The sequence below is a fragment of the Lonchura striata genome, chromosome 8 (assembly GCF_046129695.1).
Source record: "Lonchura striata isolate bLonStr1 chromosome 8, bLonStr1.mat, whole genome shotgun sequence".
Classification (NCBI taxonomy): domain Eukaryota; kingdom Metazoa; phylum Chordata; class Aves; order Passeriformes; family Estrildidae; genus Lonchura; species Lonchura striata.
Genome location: NC_134610.1, coordinates 695,604 through 717,357, shown reverse-complemented (window position 1 = coordinate 717,357; position 21,754 = coordinate 695,604). Strand labels below are relative to the sequence as shown.

At 48.7% G+C, this 21,754-nt stretch overlaps 1 protein-coding gene across 2 annotated transcripts in view; it reads right to left on the bottom strand.

Moving 5' to 3' along the window:
- Positions 1 to 20,469, bottom strand: part of ACVR1 (activin A receptor type 1) — a 44,630-nt gene extending 24,161 nt beyond the window's left edge. Inside the window, exon 1 of one of the 2 annotated variants that reach the window (XM_021543441.3) lies at positions 20,394 to 20,469. The gene's annotated coding sequence lies outside the window, so the exon portion shown is untranslated. Of the gene's footprint in view, positions 1 to 20,370 lie in introns of both variants that reach the window. The other variant, XM_021543443.3, reaches the window with a different exon arrangement.
- Positions 20,470 to 21,754: the final 1,285 nt, after the last annotated feature.

Sequence of the window (21,754 nt, the reverse complement as noted above, 5' to 3'; positions counted from 1 at the left end):
GCCACAGGACAGGGCTGTGCCAGCCCCAAAGCCCCAGTGCCACAGGACAGGGCTGTGCCAGCCCCAGTGCCACAGGACAGGGCTGTGCCAGCCCCAGTGCCACAGGACATGGCTGTGCCAGCCCCAGTGCCACAGGACAGGGCTGTGCCAGCCCCAAAGCCAGCGCCCCGCAGTGCCAGCCGGTGCCAGCCCTGGGAGCCCGCAGCGCCTGCATGCCCCCTGCTCTCCAAATCAACACCGCTCTGCCCCAGAGCTGCGCCGCAATCTCAACCAGAAACCGAGACAGTTGAACTCACAGCCTAAATGAGATCAGTGACTGCTAATCATTTTCAAATGCTTTTCAGTAACTAGTTAAATATTACATAGCTCGCCTGTTCAGAGTTTCTGCAGAACACTCCAGCCAACCAAAACAAACATTTCCAAAAACAAATCTTTGGCTTGGTTATCGCCAACAAAAATCCTATTTTTTCCTAAGAAAAAAAAAAAAAAAAAAAAAGCAGCTGGGTTTTTTTTCCTGGTTTCCCCAGTTTTTCCTTACAGAAATTTTAACTACTCATTTCTTTATTCTGGGTTGCAGAGAAGCCTGTGTCTGATGATATGCACAGCTTTTAGAGATCATCTCTCACAGGGTCACACCCTGCTGCAAGATAACAACATCATCTAGTCCCCACAAATGCATTAATTAAGCAGCATCTCCCTACAGTCTCAGTGTGTTTTCACACATGCAGGGACCTAGAGAGGTGCAAATGCTTTTTATTCGAAGTCCCTGACCCTATCAGGCCAGATCACCCAGAGCCAAACTTTGACTGAGGTGAAAGCCTCCCTTGGCCACAGCACCCTCCAGGTGACCCCTCACCTGTGCTGATATTTCACTCCAGTGAGGACCCTCATCTGCACATCAATAATCCCAGTGATATTTCACAGATTCACCCTGGGTAAACCTGACCCTCCAAAGTTATTTTCCCAGGGTCATCACCACAAGAATATTCTACTTCTGCCCTTTAGCCCAAGCACCCTACCCTGAGTGCAGTTTGGGGTATTTTAATAAAAATTAGCCAAAACTTTTTTTAAATCAATTTAATTGAATTGTCAGAATAATACAATGGCAGCATGACTCAGCAACACAGCCACTAGTTAATATAGAACCATCAAAGCTGGAAATATTATAAGTATCTATGTATTTTTATTTGTGTATATCTATAAATCCATAAACCTGAGCAGGGCAGGAGCAGGGGAGGCGCAGAGGAACACAGTACCATGGCAGGGGTATCAAGGAAGAACAGGAGAGCCTGGCTTCACACCTCCATCCAGCTCACTGCTGAGGGATTAAACTGGCATTGGAGCAGCATTCTTCAGGAGTGATGGGCTGCTACAAAGTGGGAAAGGTTAAGGGACATGGAAAAGTCAGGTGTTCATTCTGCACCCCACTTACAGCTTAACTGCTCCTAGCCTCAGCCAGTCAAAGAAAATGAACCAACATTTATAGAGCAATCGGACTGAGAACAGCAGCTCCTGACACTCCATAGGCACATGTCATCAAACAGCATTTCCTCTCAGCAGAGCATTTCATTAACTATTACTCTGGAGTCCAGAAACCTGAATGCAATTAGCAACCCCAAAAAGAAGGAAACACTCTGCTGCATAAGTCAAATCTTCAGAGATTATACTAGACCACCCCAGAATTTTAGCAGTACTGTTTGACAGTTGAGCCACATTATTCTGTTCTTAAATCCAAGATACAAACAAAGCAGGTCCTGGTCTGGCTCTGGTACTCCTCAGCCTCCCATCGCCCACCTGTGCAAACGGGACACCCAGCAGCAGGGGTTACAGAGCCTCAGGAAATCCAGGAACAGCAAGGGGCACTCGCCGTTAAGGGGAATGCAACCCAAAGCTGACTTGAAGACAGTAAGGTGAAGACCAGCTCAGGCCTTTCTCCATCCTTGAACCTTCAAGTGCAATTTCTGTTCTTCCCACATCAACAACATTAACCTCAGTGCGGCAGTTCACAGCTTTACCCTGTTCTCCCCCTCGTGGCATCCTACAAGCTGTCCTCCTTTCTCACCTGAGGCTTCGTAAGGTACCACAGCCTCCACCACAGGTCTCTGTTCTGCTCACATCTTACCTGAAGCAGTCTCAGCTCCTGGGACACTGATCCATCTAACAATCAGGCCTGTGTGCTAAAACAGCTCAAGAACGTTACAAATCACTTTGTCCTGGCATTCCTCAGCTGCTGTTACATCTGTGTCTACTTTGACCTCTCAGGCAAACCCTTGTGCTCTTCCTGGTACAGGAGCTCCCCATCATTGTCCCAGGTGATGTCCATCACTGCCTGCTATGCACCCCTCAGTCCAATCATCAAGCACCTGGTCACCTCTCCAAACACCAAATGTATCCCAATTATACACAATTCTTACACTTCTTTCCAGAGCTGTTTCAAGTATTCCCTTTCCACCTATTTAGCTGTATGCTGTCCAAGTCATGCATCTCACATGCCCTTGCCAAACCCAACTGTACTTGGAGATCTTCAGAAAACCATTCCATGGATTCATACAAACTTTTGGTTTAATTGCTGCTGCAGAAGCCAAAAGCAGCCAGTCTCATCCCTATTTAACAGCTAAATTCCCATGGCTGGCCTCACACACACTCAGCTGCAGATGTGAAGCCCAATGAAAGCGAGAGCTCTCTTTGGACCAGTCTGGCTCTGGAGCGCTGCACAGACTGCCCGAGAGCACCACACCTATCAGCAGCAGGGAGCAAGGCCACTCTCACGATTCCAGGGAGCTTGTGACACATCTCCACTCCAGTGCTTATTTCCAAGGTCCAACATCTCGGCACAGAGCACCAGCCATGACTGGGAATGTAAAACACTGAGGACAGTCAGTCAAAGACCACTTTAACCAACTGCTCCTGAACACAGAGAAACATGCTTTGGGCCAACAGCACTCCTCACTCATGGGCTGTGATGGAGGAAGGGATCATTCTTAACAGGACACCAGGCAACATTTGCTCACACAGAGCAGGTCACCATTCCAGTCTTTTTCAAACAACATCAAGCCATTTTCCTCAGAGGAAAATTCAAGTTAAAGGAGTGAAAGGACTTCCTGCAAATAACCTGCTATCCAAACTGTTCCTAGAAAGGGTCAGAAAGCACTAAAGTACTGTCAAAGGCAAGAGGAAATAAATTTTGGATACTGTGGATATCTGTAATCAACCTGTCAGCCAGATAATGCTGAAGGAAAGGACCAACAGTCAGTACAAAAAGGTTTCTGTGTCCCTACCACTCGCTGCTCAGTGGAAATGGAAAGCCAGGTTGGTCAACAAGACCAGATCTGACTCCACAGAAACCTTCAGCATTTTCACTCATCTTCTGGCCACGAGACAGACTCTTTTGGGTTTCATACTCTAAAGCTTTCCACTCAAAAAACAAAAAGCAGCATCAAAACTCTACCCTGAGTTCACACCAGCGTAGCTCTAATTGTGAGTGCTCTGAAGTTAGCAGGAACACAGCTGCAGAGAGAAAGCAGAAGCTGCCATGACTGCCTGTGAGCATTCAGTGAGGCCAGGAATCATCTGAATTTCAGCTGGACTAGACATTAAGAAAACCACAATAAAATGGACTGAGACATCCAAAATTATTTTCAGAAAATAGGCCAGACCAGGCATGAAAACATCTGGGCTTGGCTTGAGTCATGAACCACATGAGCAAGACACCCCACTGCTGCCTGCGGGCCCAAGTGAGGAATGTGAGCAGCACAAAGGTAGGCAGCAGCAGTCTCCCACACCCAATTCCCTTTCTGCATCTTCCTCCACCAACATGCAACAGGCCCTTTATTCTGACCTGTCTTGCACATCCCAGTCCAATGGGATTTCTAAGGATGGTATTTCTGGGACATCAGGCAATACATACAAGATCACAGCTGGTCAGCCAGCCAGTTCCAGGCATGTATTCCCACTTCAGAGACAAAAACAAAGCCAAAAAGGGTTAAACCATTCCAATCCTGGTCTGTGCTGGCACACCTGTCCAGCTGGCCAACAGTGTACATGTTCCAAGGATCCCTTACTCTGCTACACCAACACACAGCAGCCCCCTCCCTCCTTCCCAGTGCCTCGTTCCGATGAGGACAAGTTTACCCCAGCTCTAAGCAGCAAACAACCAGGACTTCATACGCCAGAAGGGCTGCAGCAGCTCAGCTCCTCTGTCCCTCAGATGAGTCAGTGTCAGCTATTCCCTTTTAGCTTTACAGCATTAAGGCAAGTGAAGTGAGCATTCTCACCAGAACTGTTCTCTGAGGCCAGAAAGCCCCAAAGGACTCTAAGCCAGGGTGGGAAAGACAGGCGTGGGGAAGGGCCATTGACCAGAAACTGTTACTGCTGAGACTCAGTAATGAAAGAGGGAAAAAAGAAAAGATAAGGAGGAAGTCAGCAGAACTTCAACAATTCATTACAAGTAATCTGCTCATACATTTTAGAAATAAGCCTGACAGGATGAACAGGTATGAAAGAGACACAGGACGCACTATATTTATGCATTTAATATAACACAGAAAATGGATAGACTATAATACATATAACCTATGGACTAACCCAGGAAATCCCTTTTCTGGCCACCACATGTACTCCTAACATGGATTTCACAGCACTCTTACTTCAGAGTGGATTGACTTGGGTCCCCTCACTGGAAAGGTGCTACCACATATGGCTCCAAGCTGCCCAGCAGAGGCTGAGAACTTGATGCCCACGTTTCACGACAGAACACATTTGCCATACACCAGGACCAGAGCTTGCAGCCTAGTCTCCCCCAGAAGAAATCCAGCATACACATGCCCAAATCACTCTGCAACTCACAATAAATAGAGCTCTGGCTGGGACAAGCTTCAAAAAACCCACTGGTGCTCCAAGACAGAGGCCCAATGCGTTAAGTGCCATAGAGCCACCCAACCCCAAAAGCATGTTTGACCAACAGCCCTTCACCTCAGCTCTGCATCCCCCCAAACCCAGAGGCAGCTGCTGAGGGCAAGCAGGATGCCAAGAGGAGTAAGAATTGACTTTTAACAGGAAAAGGGGGGGTGCACGCCCGAAGCAAGCCCACTGCTCCCGCGGGAGTCGGTGCTCGGTGTCACGGTGGTGGCCCCGGCCTGGCAGCTGCCAGCCCCACAGCTGGCACCGGGCACTGCCAGCCCGGCACTGCTTTCCAGGGACAGCCGCCCCGGCTCTGCAGCAGCGCACACACCATTAATGAAGGTTTTATCTCTCCCTTTTCCTGTCAGCTCAGATCCAGACAGGCTGACTCTGTTAACATTAGAATGCTTATTTTTCCCCTATCCACTATCTCCAAGCCAAAACAACATCTGGAACTTCAGGCTGCCATACAATGAGAGACAGATTATAACTGGAAAAAGCTACACATCAGCTTCCCAAGCTTTATATGCTTCTGCTTTTATCTGAGCTTCCCACATGTACCTTCCAAACAGCTCTACAGGGAGAAGAACTGATTCCTTCATAGAGGCTCCCTAACACAATGTAAGGTCCCTTCCATTTCGGAATAACCTCAAATGATTATCAGAAAAATAACAGGAGCAAAATCGATAGGAAACTTTAGAGTAAGAATTTACCATATGCTCCTTGCATAAAAGAGAAGTGACATACCAGTGACCTAGAAAAGGAAATTAAACAAAGAATATTACTTGTGTGTGTTACTTGATAAAGTAATGGAAGAAAAACCTGGCGCCAGTTCAGACTACATAAAGGTTCTATTTTAACAGACAGCTGTCTCCAGTGTCATTTAAGTGTGCTTTTTGCTTAGATCATGGTCAATGAATCATGAAAATCAATACAGATGGAAAACATAAAACCACACTGCAGACAGGCTCAGCAGTGGAGCGTGTACCAACTAGCACCAGCCTCGGCTGCAGAGAGACATGCCAAATACACACAGACTAGTTTTCCCAACAACATTTATTTAACTCTTAGCAGTTAATTAACAGAAGTCATGACTACTGGTTATTTTCTAACCAGCCATCCCACTGCAGTTCCACACACCAGGCCCACCACCCAAGCCCTCCTCTGCCCCGTGGCCACGCTCCCGGCCTCTCCCACAGCTCCCCAGCCCGGCCCGGGGACAGCAGAGCCAGGCGATGGTGGCCGAGGAGTTCTCCAGAGAGACCCAGCTCCTCCCTGGCAGCCAAGGCCAGCCGAGGTGCTGGGACAGCCCTTCCCCAAGGCCACGCTGCTGCCTGCTAAGCAACGAACGCTCTCAGAGCAGGAATTCTCATTTCCCAGCCCCCTGGACCAGTTACCCCACTGCTGGTCCCAGGCTGCAGGAAGCTGCCATGCTGCTGCCAATCGCAGTATTATTTCCAGCTGACAATCATGTAAAACCAATCTGAATGGCCAAAGCAGAATGAAGTGTATGTTTTCAGGTACAAACAAAACAAGTGTCACGGGTTTCTGTGCCTAGCATCAGAGTTTTAACATAACACAGAGTAGACCCCAATTAAAATAGTTCTCGTTGAATGGAATCGGCTGTGTTGCAAGTGGAAGGACAGAGAGCCAACCTCACATTGTACCAATGCTTTGACAGTCTCATAGCAATGACCATCAGTTCAAACACACAGCTCGTGCCAACTCCAGTGAAGCAACAGCAGCATAAGCTCAAAATGGTAATTTGCTGCTGAATACAGACAGAAACTCTATGCAACACTCAGAAATTAGTCATGTTTTAGCAGATTTTTGCTTTGCACCCAGCTGTTGCTTGTTCACAAGGCACCTACTCACATATTAGCCATTTCCCCTCTGAAAAGCAGGATTAACTCACAGCAATAATACTCTGCAGCAATGACACTTGGCCCACCCAGCCCCTGTCCCCGTGGGTCCCCAGCCTGCCCTGCAGCAGCCAGGCACTCCAAAGGAAGCTGAGCACTGCCAGATCTGAGCTGAATAAACAAATTATCGATGCTTTTAATACATTATTTTTCTGACAGTAGGCTGGAAAAAAAAATTACTAAATCGTCTCCAAAACCCCTAGAACTGACTGAATAATATGAACTCACTTGACAGTATGAGCTAGTAAGAACAGAACTCACCCCTACTGATGTTCACAGCCCTTTGGGAACATTCACCACAAACACGGACAAGACTGAGTTCCTTTGTACTCTGAGTTTTGGGCTGATGTGTCCCACTGAGGTCTGATGGCAAGGACTTCCCGCGTGCCCCTCTCGCCATTTTCAGGACAGATCATCTAACATTCCTCATGGCTTCCCAGAGCAAAGATAATCACAACCTGGGCTAGCAGAGTTTGAAGCTAAAGCCAGAGAGCTGCTGTTGTGTGAATTTGGTTATTGGTCCAGTTTGTTTCTCAGGAAGAGGCCTTTATGCAGTCAGACAAAATCTGCTCTGCTTAGCCATTCCCCAGATCCCAAGAGCACTGCAGCAGCATTCTCCCAATGCCCATTTCATGCCCATGCAGGAAACTGAACTGTATCTACCTACACAGGTTACACCACTGAACTACTCAACCAAGAAAAGCACTTTGATCTCTTCTCTTCTGTTCCCATTCTTAACACCGTGATCATTTCCACTCACTCCAAGCTCCCCAAAGATCATTTGGGGAAGACAAGGGTTGCTGGACACCAATCAACACTGACCTACTGATACAAACACACTACTGCAAGAAACCCTACTGCTAACACCTGAGCTTTAGCTAAGAGCTCTGCTAAGAGATGGCTCCTCACCCACAGCTGCTCAGACACCTATTTTTGGACCTGCAACTGTACATTATCTCCTCCAGCAGGAATAAACCCCACATGTCCCTGCAGCACTCAGAGCTCTGCTCCATGCTCTGGAGTCCTGCCACTGTCCCACCTCCATACACCCAGAGGGAGACAGGCTCCCCTCAGCACCACAGGTAAGCCGAGAGCACAAGGCACGTCTTGTCTGCAAACTGCTGTGAACACTAATTCCAAGCAGAGGCTCTGCTCCATGGTCTGTATTTGACCAAATAACACAGCCTCAGCTCACCTGTCACCAGGTGAGGAGGAGAGGGTGGGAGATGTTTGAACAGCTCTGCTGTCACCCATGCAAAGGCCTGAGATGTCACTGCACCATGACAGAGGTACCAGCAGCACCAGCTTGGAGCAGGCAGAATGAGCCACAAAAAAACCCCAAAAACAGAGTTCCCACAGCAGGGCTACAAAGGAATCAAACAGCTTCAAAATAATTCTGTGGTAAACCTCCCAGGGGCAGAGTTGCCAAACTAGCAATTCTAGGGAGGGCTGGACAAGCCAGAGCTCTGTGCAGGTCTGCACGGCTCCCTGGGAGAAAGCAGCCCCTTGGCCACCCGAAAATCCAGCCAGGCTGCACAAGCTGCTCCCAGCAAGGAGCACCACACTGACTGACTTCAGCACTACTTGGAGTATTTCACTCCACTTGAGCAGGGATGTACTTGGGATGGAACTTTCTTTGGACTACTACCAGGCAAAAACCAACTAAAGAAATGAAAAATAAACCCAGCTGAGTAATTGTGTGAGCATAATGATTCAAAATTCAAAGTTTAAAACAAACAAAATAAAAAATTACCCCACAACCCACACACCTGGAATTTTACCTGAATACCTGAAATTTTCAAAACAGGCTTTTACATTTGTATGGGTGGAATATTCATTTCAGATTTTGGTGTGTCGTTAAATGCTTCCAAGTTGATCAAGGTGATTTGTCAGAAAGTTGAGAACAATTTAAAGAACCAACTTTAGATCTGATTTTGTACTTATTTTTGTTATTTTCTAAGAAAGGTTTAATTGTTGTTGAAGACAAATTAACATCTTGTTAAGACTAACTAAATAGTCTTTAAAGATCATTTCACGCTCCATTCCTCTACTCCAACACCCAGAAACTCATTCTCATCAAAGGTCCCCATTTTTTATGGAAAAGGATACATTTTTTTTCATTCTTCATTTATAAATGCAACATTTAAATACTATTTTAAGATCTATTTTTAATTGTAGAACAGTGACTGTGGCCTGACTGTGCTAACTATTATCAAGGCCTCTTGCAAGTCAGCCCATGACCAGCCAAGGACACAGGAGTGCAGCTCCCGAGCTGCCCCGGCCTGAGCCAGCACAGTGAGCCTGTGGGGTGACCTGGGCAGGGGACAGCAGAGCGCCCTGCTCTCAGCTCTGGACCCTCTGCTGCTTCTGGAGCCCTGGGCATGGCCCCCATCAGCCCACACACTGCCATGGCCGCGAGGAAAGTCTGAAACACCCTCTAAAAATCTGACCTGTTAGATGGGAGGGTGTGTTTAACCACCTTTAAACCCTCCTCATGATGCAGCTGGGCTGAGCATTTAACAAACTTTATTTAGCATTTACTGTGGGTTTTTATGAGAAACAAGTAAACAAAAATACAAATTAAAGTAAACCCAAAACAGTTCAGCCATTTAAAGTAATTTTAACTTTTACACTCCAGACACACAACCCCAAAGGTGCCGCCTGATTCTGCATGACTTTCAGGGGAGAGTCAGCTCAGCAATGAAAAATCTCATGAAATCCCCAAATCTTTTCGGAAAGATTTGTTCTAAGTCTAATTTAATCTAAGTTTTAGCTTGCTAGCTCTTAATTCAGAATTAAATCAGATGCTATTTTTTTGCATGTTTTACATGGAAAAGATTTACTATGTTCCTTTACTGTATTTAAATGTTTTAAATTACTTTAACAGAGAAGACATATTTTTGTGGGGTTTTTTGTTTGTCTGTTTTGTAAGAAAATAGCCTTTCAAGATCAGAGAATCAACAGAATCTCCCTTTAAGATCAGATACTCAAATATTTCCTTGGTGTCTCAGGATACTGACCAACTATTACACCAGAAAACCCACCTTCCTGTTCAGCTCTAACTCATATTGGCCATACAAGCCTGTTTCCTTCGGCCTTGTTTTGCTTCTTGACACGGCAGCTACTCAAGGCCCATAATTATCTCCCAAAAAGAAGGTAACACATTAAGCACTTTTTTCCTCTAGCTGTGGTCCTAAGAACAATTTGAGTAAAACCTACAAGCTGATCCAAGCTGTCAGCTAACACACTCACAGGCGTCTTTCAAACAATTATGACTATGACATACAAGTGGTTTTGGCTTGTCCAACATTCATTTTTTAATTAATATGCCTTTATGAACTCAAGTTCAGAAGAATCCCTTTTTCACATACAACCAAACACACCTGTGGGACTGAAACAAGATCAATCATGTCAAAAAAGCCCAAAGATTTTTGGAAGAGTATTTCAGAACCTGGAGAAAAAGCCCCACATTTGTTATCCTTTCCCACTGCTGGCACACCAACCCCTCAAAGACTTCATTTACAGCCTCTGGGTCACTGCTGTTTGTGGCTTTGGTTTGGGCTCATGTCCCTTCATGTTCACACTGGCCAGCATTGCAGAACAAACCTTTTCTATGCACACAGAGGTTGGGCTGGGTGAGCCGTGCCCCTCTGGGGGACCCTGGAGCTCCCCAGGGAGGGACCCAGCTGGTGCAGGGACAAAGTTGTGCTCTTGTCAGACCCTTAACCCAAGACAGCTCTCCAGCCTCCAACCTGGGAGCAGAGCCCTCGCACTGCCTCCAAGGAAAGGCTGTAAGAACCACGGTCCCACCCTGTGAGACGCCACGTGTGCCCCGGGAACTTCTCAGGCAAGGCCATGCCAAGCCAACACAGCAATCCTTTGCCACCACATTTCTCCTGGCTTGCCAGCAAGGACCTTGCCACGATGCCGGGGCACTGCAGCGACGGTGAGCTGTGGTCACCAGAACAAGGCAGCCCACCCGAGACCTTGCTGACGTGTTTCCAGCCACGGCTGCACCCACACTCCCAGGACAAGAGGCATGTGCAGAGGTGAACAGCACCAATTATAGGCTGACATGCAGTAACTTACTCTGTCAGAGACAGAGCACAGACTTGGCCACATGCCTGGCCCTTCGCCATTCCCTCCTCTGATGGAGTCCCACGAAGTGTCCCTGAGTGCCCCTCTTTCATACTGACCCCCCAGTTACTTGTATCTGTAATGGGGGCCAAATACCAACTTGGTTTTCCGGAACTCTCCTTTAGGAGATCCTACAGCAGAGACCCCCTTCACTCCCAGCACAGGGGCTCTTCACCCCATAAGCCCTGCAGCCCCAGGGCCACTTTCAGTTCACAGGCATGTGAATTCCTACCAGGAGGCAGCCAAAAGCTGCGCATGAGGCTCCTTCCCTCCCCAGAAAAACAAGGATTTGCCAATTTGTTTTGCTCAGTCACCCTGTGGCACACACATCCTGAAGAAGAGCACATGCTCCTCTTTCCAGATTCCACCACAGACAGGAAAACTGTGAATCTCTGTCTTCAAGGAAGGAACCTGTTGATTCATTCGGGTCTCAAAAGAACCATCAAGTACCAGCAGACAAACACGGCAGACTTCCCAAAGCTGCTGGGAATGCTTCTCACTATTGCTCGCAGGAGCAGCACAGGCAGTCACGGGAAACTTGCTGGGGCAACACAGGATTGGTGCTGCAGAGCAAGAACAATGGTGACAGAACCCCGTGCAGAGGAACAGCAGCCTCTCAATTGCACCTACTTCACATCAGGCTCAAAATACAAGTGAGTTCTCAACATGCCTTTCGTCTGCCTCCATCTGCCGCTGTGCTGTGGCTCTATGGACCCAGCCTTGCGGAACAGCTTCCAGTTAATTCACCTTTTCCATTTGCTTTAGTCCACTCCCCAGAGCTCCATATCCAGTAGATATTTATTTTAAAGCTAAGCCAAAACCATTCAAACACTAACACTTCAGGGCCTTCAATACTCCTGGTTGCACACAGTAGGGCCTCTTTTAGAATAAAGAGCGTCCACTTTGGGAACTAAACCAACATAATTATAATTGGGCTGCATGTCAAAGTTTTACAAATCCCCAGATTGGAAATAAAGTAGGTTTTACTCCTCACAGATCCTTTGTTACAGAAGGCATAAAACTGCACTGCAGCCTCAGCAACACCAATTCCACACCAGAGATTCCAGGGACTGTGTAAGAAAATCCAGTTTGTTGTTCTGGCTCCTCACTGCATGGCACTCTGGCTTTTCTAATGGAGAAACAAGACAAAGTTCCCTCAAAATCCTGGACACTGCTCCACATGAAAATCCAATACATATTTTCTTTGAATGTCTAAACAATGTCCAGGATCAAATCCCAACCAAAAAGATTAAGTCAAAGACTTTTCCAGTCATTAAAACATGCCACTTTCACATCAGGCATGGAAATACCATATTTCTTTCAGACTTCTGATGGTGCTTAGGGTTTTATTTCAATAACTTAGGAACAGTCATATTGATTCACTCATTCTTCAAAATATTACTTGTGTCATAAGGAAGCTGTATGGAGGGAAGTGAATAAATAGGTTCAGATTTTAGAACAGGTTTTGCAGAATAACCATGCTGTGGTTTGCTTTAGAGGTATGACATGAGTCTTACAAATGTGTAAAATACCTACACCAAGACAGAAAAACCACCCTATTGTTTTGGCAAGCTGGGACATGTTACTCGGAGAATTCTCCACTGGAGGCTGATGCAAACATGCCAGGTCCACAAACACACACAAAAGTGTCTACGTGGCATTTCTGGCACATTTGTAAAGGCCCAACTGACAACCACCTAATGTGGGAGAGCAAATGCCATGCCAAGGAGTTGTTGAAGAATTTAAAAAGTGCACAGGCTCAAGAGGAAAGCCAAGGGCAGGCTCCAGGAGAGCAGACATGGAGGAAAGGCCAAGGAAGCCTGCAGCACCTCCCAGTCACAGCACACGACCTGGGGATCTGAGGCGCGGCAACACAGCCCACATTGCTGAGCAGTCTTTTAGGTGGAGCTTTTTCTTCTATCCCAGTGACTTGAAATAACTTGAATGTTTCTTTCTGGACAGAGACGGGTTCAAATTATGCAAAGAAGACGGAGGCCAGCCAAGACTCGAAGGCTTTAACCTACATCCTAACCACAGAGATTACCTCTGCTCTCACAGACGGGCGTTTGCGAGCTGGTCTGGGCACAAAGCGCTGCCCAACTGAGCTGAAGGGAGAGAACAAGACATCAAAGTAAGATCCTGTGCTGCCTCTGGCAGGGAGGACAGCTTTCTAGCCAAGAGATAAGCAGAGATGGTCCCACACCACATGCACACCTAGTCACCACTAAGGAGGAAAATGGGTGGAGGAAAAAGGTGCTTGCATTGCAATTTTAGACTCAGGATCTAGACAGGTTTTGCAACTCAGTCCAAAAATAAAGGTCAAGTGGAATAAAAGTTACTTAGATCAATGCTCAATATGTAAGAATGTATGTCCAGAAAAGAATTTCCTACGTTTTCCAAGTATTTATTTTTCTATTGTAATCACAATCCCTGAGAGAACACACCCTTCCATTTTGTTGTGGCTTTTTAATTCACAACAATCAGTATTTTTTTTTGTGTACTAAGAGTACATCTCAAATGCTCTTTCTTATCATTTAACTTGAGCCAGTATTTAGAAGTCAAATTTAAAATAGCCTTTTTTAAAATGCACAATTTATTGTAATTCCATGCCTAAGGAGATACGAATTTGTTAGTTTAACAATCAGACTGGTGCACCACAAGTTGTACATGTTTTTGTTCTGACAACAGAAAATGAGAAGTAGAACACAGTGTAATCCTACAAGATTGACTGCCACAAACTCCACTGCCAAATCATCCTCCTGATCCTGAAATCAGCTGGAATTGTCCTTTGTTTCTCTTTTTTTCCCCACTGGTTCCATTCACATTTATCATCCTGTATACATATTTTTATATCTCTATCTTTATTGTCAGTTAGTATTTAAGTTCTATTCAGCAACTTCTGAAGAATGGAAAATTTTTATTCCCTATATTGTTTATCACTCCAGCCTGGGATTTGCCCAGCCCATGCCCTCAAAGTCAATGCTTTAGCAGGCTGCTACCCACAACTGCAGCTGCAGCAAGCACTTTACTCTCCAGCAGCAGCAAGGGCTGCAATTAAATGGATTTTAAAAAAAATAAAAATTACTCCTTATAAAGTCAAGAAGAGTTTTAATGCATGTTACAGACATGCAGCACAGACACAGCTTTTACCAATAATCAACCTGCAGCGTATCACCTATCTCTAACATAAGAGTATTACAAGGTAATATGATACCATTAATATTCTCTTAAACTAAACCATTATCTTTTCATTTTGTTTTCACTTTTAAAATTCAGCCTTAAAATTACTTTAATTGTTCCAGCCCTCCCACACAAATAAAGAGACAAGTTTATTGCAATGGAGAGCCCTAAATAGCACAGTCTGGTTTAGGCTGACTAATACAAACACGCATTTTGTTTAATTTTACATTTGTTCCTAGGGAGATCTTGCTCTCATCTCTTCCACCTCACATTCCACAGCACCTGACAGCACAGGACATCACCCGCCCGGCGGTGAGCAGCGTGGGCAGCTCTGGCTCCCTGCGTGGCAGCTCGGGGACAGGCTGGCCACTGCTGTCACCATCCTGCAGAGAAGGGAGGGCGGGCACGTGGGACCGCCAAAAATGTGTGTCCGAGCACGTCCTGGTGTCACAGCCAGAGCCAAGAGCCAGCAGCAAGGAGCCCTGCAGGAACGCTCCGTGGGGAGCGAGCACAGCAGGTCCACAGGCCAAGGCTCATGAACAGTCCCGTGGTGCACTCAAGCAAGGCACCAGCCTTCACAAACACTGCGGGACAGCTCGCAGACCTCTGCATCTGCTCAGCCACTCATTCCCTCAGAAACCCCTCCTTAGCACCAGCACAAGAAATATACCTGGGAATTAACCTGGGTTAGAAGTAACCTGGAAGAGGCAGACTAAGTTTCGACCAAATTAATGCCTTATCCAGTGTATCACATGGCCAGAGACGCCAGAACAGGAAAAAGAACAGCACATGGAGAAGAAGAAGCAGGAGTACTTACTCCCCTGCCATTAGGAGCTGGCAAGAAGGTTTGCACAACCACAGCCCCAAGTGCCTCAAAGCACTGAGCCAGGAAGCCCAAGCCATTCAGGGGGAGGGCTGGAGGGGCCTGCTGAGGCACACCGACTCCTGAAAGCAGGGCTCAGCAGCTTCCAGGACTTCAAAGGGAAGCCACTTCTAGGCTCCGAGCTATCAGCGCAGCCAAAGGCGGCCGGCGGAGGCTGCCAGCCTGCTCCTGCTGTCACAGGATCCTTGCCAGGCAAACAGCAGACCCAGACCTGCAGTCAGAAGAGCTGTTTGTTGGCCTCTCTTCTGCAGCTCATTAGCAGAGGTAAGGTCTGCAGTCAGAACAAGAAAGTCCCGACCTCCAGGGAGCACAGCTCACTACAACTGCTCTGCAAGACAAGGGAAAACTCCTCCTACCAGCTTCCATTCAACAGGATGACCAGCATGCTGAGAAGGAACATTCCAGGCACTCCGGACAGAAGGTTAAGTGCTGCAGCAACACGTCTTCTGTATGAAGCCCCAGATAACAGCTTTTGGTGTTCCCCCTCACAATCTTCTATCTCCATCTCAGTTATTTCAGACAACAGAAATTACTCTGAAGGCAGCCTTGGACAATTGCCAGAATGGAGGTCTTGGTTTTAATAAGCTTTTCTTAACAAAGCCAAAGCCTTGCTTTCCCTAAAGCAGACTGGAGTTACTCTACAACAGGCTCCAGACACTTTCAGACCCATCTTTCCAGCAGCATCATAGGGAACAGTGACTTGGTCTGACCCTCCAGGGACATTTCAGAAGGGGAGAGGCAGTGACAACAGGACTTCTGCATTGAGAGCCACTGAACTGCCTCTGCACACCAGAGGCAGGAACAACCAACACCACACACCCCTAACCAGCAATAACATGACTCCAGAAGAAGCCAGGAGCAGATGCTTAGGAAAAAGCATAAGGACACAGCACAAAAGGGTCATTCTTCCACCCTCCTCTGCCCCAAGCCCCACACCTCCCAGTTGGAGGTAAATTCCCAAGCCCAAAACTGCATCTGAATCACTGCATTTAGTGGCCCCTCACAGGCCTACCAAGAGATCCAGCTGTTCCTCAAAAGAAGAGTAAGGCTCCTGAATATCCCACCACAAGCAGTCTATAGCTTAAATAGGCACCACACAAAAACTACTGGTTTTAATTTTAAAGCTGCTGACAATTCATTACACCTGGTATTCCCCATTTCTTACATAATAAGGAATTACCTAAGATCATCCCTTCCCATTTACAGAAATCAATTGTGACTTTAAGATCTCTATATTATTTCCTTTAAAACGTTTCTCCCCTTAGCAAGTCAGTTTATTTACACACCACCTCACCCCACTTTGCAAAACTAAGCTGAACCAACATCCTGTAAAGCTAAAACAGGTCCCACGCTTGAAGAAACTGTAGAGCTGAAGGATATCGATTATCCCAATTGCTTAGGGACTTGCAATGCCCTTGTATTCAAACAGAACTCCATCCCTTGGGACAAGGGACCTTGATGTGGGGGCCTGAGAGGTGTTTCGGAGCTGGTGGCACTCGGGTTTGCAGGCACAGTCTCACCAGTGCCGGCAGAACCCTGTGCCCCAGAAGCCCTGGCCCCAGCACGCTGCCGGGCACCGCCGAGCGACCGGCACGGCCAGCGCTGGGGCGGCCAGCAAGGTGAGGCGCTGCATGAAGGGCAGAGCACAGCAAAGGAGGGCTCTGCACGGCCTGCAGACTGATGCAGCACCTGATGCCGAGGATTCAGGAGCACACGGATCGCGAGGTCAGCTCTGGCCCTCCGGGGGAACAGCAGCACGTGAAGTGCCAGCAGAGAGCAGCAGCACTGGAACTGCACCTGAAGGAATGGCTGTGTACTTACTGCACTGGGGGCACACTCCTCACGCTCCTTCCAGAAAACAGCGCCCCGTGCATTCAGGCAAAGGTGTGCTTCAATGCTGCTCTACAGCTGCAGCTCGGTCTCTGTGGATCTTCTCACCAGAGCAGAAGTTTGCGAGTGTGTTCTGAACCTCAATCTACAGATGCAAATCACTCTGAAATAGGAGCCTGTGAGCACTGTACACACACAGTTCCAGAAGACCACATGTCAAGGAGGGGATTACCATCATCTGAGACTGGGTCAGGTACAACTCATGGTCCAATGTAACACAAAAAAACTATTGCACTACAACCACTTACTGCTATTGGACTGTACTTCTATGCTTTTGAAAGCATTACTCTAAAACAATGTTTTGGCTGCAAATATTGTGGGGGTAAAAAAGGAATTTCTTGAAAGCATTTTGATGGAATTCTGTACATTTTGTAGTCAACAACATTTTATAAATTTGTGATCTCAGAACAGTTTTCAAACACATATGAATTAAGCTTTCCAACACTGCTAGAAAACACCATAATTCCCGATTTTTACAGATACATACAGGCATGTATAGGATATTAATGCTTTACACCCACATGTGGCCACAGAACTTGTCCACAGCAGTGCTCAGAAGGTGAGGATCTTGATAGCACCTGGTGTCTCTGTAACTAAGATGCTCTGAAACTCTCAGTCTTGACCAACCTCAGGTCCTAAAGTAACTAATCCATCCCCTAACCCACATGTATACCCTGGCTGAGGCCAGCCTGCCACCACCTCTGTGACATCCTGAATCCTCACACACAGAGGCACTCAGCAATCGCCCGCGTTCAACACTGCAATCTATTGTAGTTCCTGACAGCTGCACAGGTGAGTGGGACAAGTTTTCAACCTGTTTATACACCCCAGAGCAGGTATCAAGATGCCCATTTGAGAGTTCCAATACCAAGAATGTAAATGAATTCAAGTAGCTTTTTTTTGGCAGGGACAAGAAGGGCTGAACGGGTGCCTAATTATTTCACAACGGCTGTCCCTAGATCCTATTTTAGCATCGGGCTTTCATTAAATTTAAGCATGACTTCAGAGTACCAGCTGGCTGGAAAAAACAAAAACCACAAACACAACCCACTCACAACACCCCACGGGTGTTCTTTCCCCCACCCATGTTCTCATCCTACCCTCACCAAGGGCTTGGAAGAGACCAGTTACACTTGGAAAGCCAGCCCCAAAAGCAGATAAGTTCTGCAGGAAATGGCTATATTTAGCCCTCCCCTTTCACCTCAGCTCCTCCATACACTGCATTCTCCTGCAAAAGGATCTTTCTACTCAGTGTTTGAGGTGATCTTTTGCAGGTCACCTCAACAGAAAATATGCAACCAACTTCATACGTGTTAAGAGAAGAGCATGAACAATCACCAAAATATCAAATATTCAGCTACTAAGGCATACAATAAAATTTTCACGCCTCAAAGCATGTTGAATTCCAAGCTCCAGGAACACAACATGCTCAAAATCATTGAGTGGTGCCCATGGAGGGCAAGGCTGAACCTCTGCACACACTATCCAGGTCTTCACCAATTTTGTCAGTAACTAACACAGCCATCCTATTATCTACAGGAAACTCCACAGCTCTGGAACCAACGTCTTTTCCTAACAAATCAATTTCTAAATTTATTTCCTAATAAATAATTTTTAAAATGGTTAACAATGATTCCTGGGCAATGGAACTTGGGCAGAGAATATCAGCAACACCTCTGGAAATATCATCAGCACCAGGTCAGTAGGATTTCCCTTTCCCAGCTTGTAACTTTGAAACACATTATAAGACTTAAAGGTGAAAACATATAACAGGGCTTTTTTCTCCCTTAAGTTGTTTGTTTAAATAATAGCTTCACCTGATATAATTCTATCCTAACCATGATTCAGGCCTGTAAGAGCAGCTTATTTACAAACTGAGGAGGATGATGCGTGAACTCTGTCACAGCAACAGTCCTTAAAGTTTGTTCCAAAATGAAGGCAGAACAAAACACACCTCTCACTCCGTGTGAGGAGACAAACAGGCAATGAGTTACAGTCAGGAACTACTCCCAAGTCCTGTGTCACTGGGCAAGGAGCACACACCGCCCCCTGAAACAGAGGAATGCAGGTCTTACCCCAGCAAACAAATCCTGAGGGAAGGCAAACCTCTGAAACCACTGCACACACTTAACACCTCCTGGGGAGAGCACAGGGCACACAGGAACTTTTTGTTCCCTTAAAACAGATCTCTAACACCTCCTCCTCCAAAAAAAAAAAAAGTTTCGGCCATCAAAGGCCCCAGCCGTGCACTTGAGAGCTCTCCACAGCCAGGCCTCCAGCTTTCCCATTTCAATTGCAAGGCACCCCAGCACTCTTCAAACAGCTCCAGCCCTACAAGAACAGGGCTCCAAGAGCATTTGCAAAGTGCCTGCTGCATTCCAGGTCAACACCGTCCCTCTGAAGATGATCATAAAGATTATAGCAAAGATTGTATTACAGGAAACAAAAGAAAAGTGAAAGTTTAAAAATAGACTTGTCACTGCCCACAGCTAACTGCTATAGCCACAGGAGTCTTCTTCAAGGAGAAGCTGGGCTTCAATGCAGACTATAAAAACACATGAGATTTGGAAAAAGAACCTGCTCTCTTCTGAGAGCTCAATGCATCATTTTAAAAAGTGGTTTTGTACAAACGTGCCAGTTCTGCAGCTCAGTCCAGAACCTGCAAGTTCCCACCAGTAACATCATCCTGAGGCTCCGGTGCCTCCAGCACACCTACATGAATCCCAGCTCTTTGAGAACCTGATGAAGGTGAGCTGCTCTCTCAATTACTGGAAAACAAAGTGATTTAGTTTAAATTTATGTAAAAGTACTGCTAGAAACAAGTTCATTCAGCACTTTTTATAGACAGAGTTGGAAAGAGTGCCTGGGCAGCTTCCCCTGCTAGACTCAGGGCCCCGATTTCACAGAGCAGCATGTGAGTTTGGAGCCTCCAGGTTACCATGCACACACCTGAGTGGGCTGAGAGCGGCTGTGTGCTGCAGGAGCGTGCTCCCCGCGCAGCCCGAGTCCCGGCAGGAGCCGGGCCCCTGCAGCCCCTGCAGCCCCGGACCCGGGGCGGGCCCCGGACCCGGCGGCTCAGGGCCCGCTGCCCGCCCGCCCCAGCGGCTCTGCCCGCGGCAGCAGCGCCTTCAGCGTCCCTGGCACCCGGGCCTGTGCCCTTCCCATCGCCACCGAAGCGGGGCTGTCAGCGCACTGCCGCGGGCAGCGCCGCGCTCCCCCGGGCGCTCGCTCCCGGCGGGCTCCTGCGGCCGGCCGGCACCACGCAGGGAACCACCTCTGCCCCGCCGAACACCGCGGGCTAACCGAAGCAGAGCCAGGGGAGCCCGGCCGTGCCCGCCCCGCCGCAGCGCAGCTGCGCCCCGAGCGCGGCCGCGGCCCCGCGGGGCCTTTGTGCGCCCCCCGCCCGCACCGCGCACCCCGCGGCGCCGCCCCCGCCAAGCCTCCGGCGGCGGGACCGACCTGCTCCGGCGGCAGGGACTCACCCGCTGGGCCGGCAGACGGCGGGACGGCGCCGGCCGAGCTGGCCGTGCTGCGGCGCTGCCCCGCTCGGGCCGGCGGGGCCGGGGGCGGCCGCGGGCGGCGGCGGCTCCGCTGACAAAGGAGGCGGCGGGGCGGCGCCCGCACCGGCAGCGCGCGTCACTTCCGCCCGCCGCCCGCCCGGCGCCCCCTGCCGGCGCCGCGGGGCCACGGCGGCTGCGGGCGCGGCTGCGGCTGCGGGTTCGGGTCCGGGTTCGGGTCCGGGCGTGGCTGCGGGTCCGGGTCCGGGTGCGGGTCCGGGTTCGGGTTCGGGTCCGGGTGCGGGTGCGGATTCGGGTCCGGGTGCGGGTCCGGGTTCGGCTGCGGGTTCGGGCTCGGGCTCGGGTGCGGGCTCGGGTGCGGGTTCGGGTGCGGGTGCGGATGCGGGTGCGGGTTTGGGCTCGGGTGCGGGTTTGGGCTCGGGTGCGGGTGCGGGTTCGGGTGCGGGTTCGGGCTCGGGTGTGGGTTCGGGTGCGGGTGCAGGTTCGGATTTGGGTTCGGGTGCGGGTTAGGGTTCGGGTGCAGGTTCGGGTGCGGGTTCGGATTTGGGTTCGGGTTTGGGTTCGGGTCCGGGAGCGTCCAGGACGGGCGGCCCTCAGCCCTGGGTCTCGGCTGGGCCGGGCTGGCAGAGCCCGTGGGGTCACGGGTGCCACGGCAGAGCCGGGGCACAGCCATGTGTTTTGAAGGTGTCTTCCTTCATCCTGAAGTTCTAACCCTCCCTCATCCACCTGAATTAATTCCCCAAAATCATATATTCTTGCAACCATGGTATTTGAATCATACTCCAAGTCCCAGGATCCCAGAATGGTTTGGGTTGGCAGGGATCTCAGAGCCCACCTTGTTCCACCTCTGCCAAGGGCAGGGACACCTCAGGCACATTAAGGTCACCATGATGCAAACAACCTGATTTTGGGTGGAACCGGTGTTCCTGTGCCAGCTGCACTAAGCCAACCTCACTGAGATTCCTGGAAAGGCACAGGCTTCTAATTCGTGTCAACAGAGCTCTTATATTGTGACATGATGCATCAAGGACATGACATCCTACATTTCAAATAAGTCTTAACAATCCTGAACAGACCAAGTACATGAGAAATTCCCAAATGTGATTGAGCTGATGCACCACATACGTTCTGCCCAGCCCTGTGGTACAGGGTGTGTGCCCCAGCGCTGCTCTGTGCCTCCCCAGGGCAGCAGTGGGATGGCCCTGGGGCAGAGCAGTGGGATGGCAGAGCCCCAGGGGCACTGGGAGGGATGTCCCCCAGCCCAGTGGTCACTCTGAGTGACCGCCTGCCCTCAGCAGTCACGTTCCCTCAGGGTCAGCCAGGGC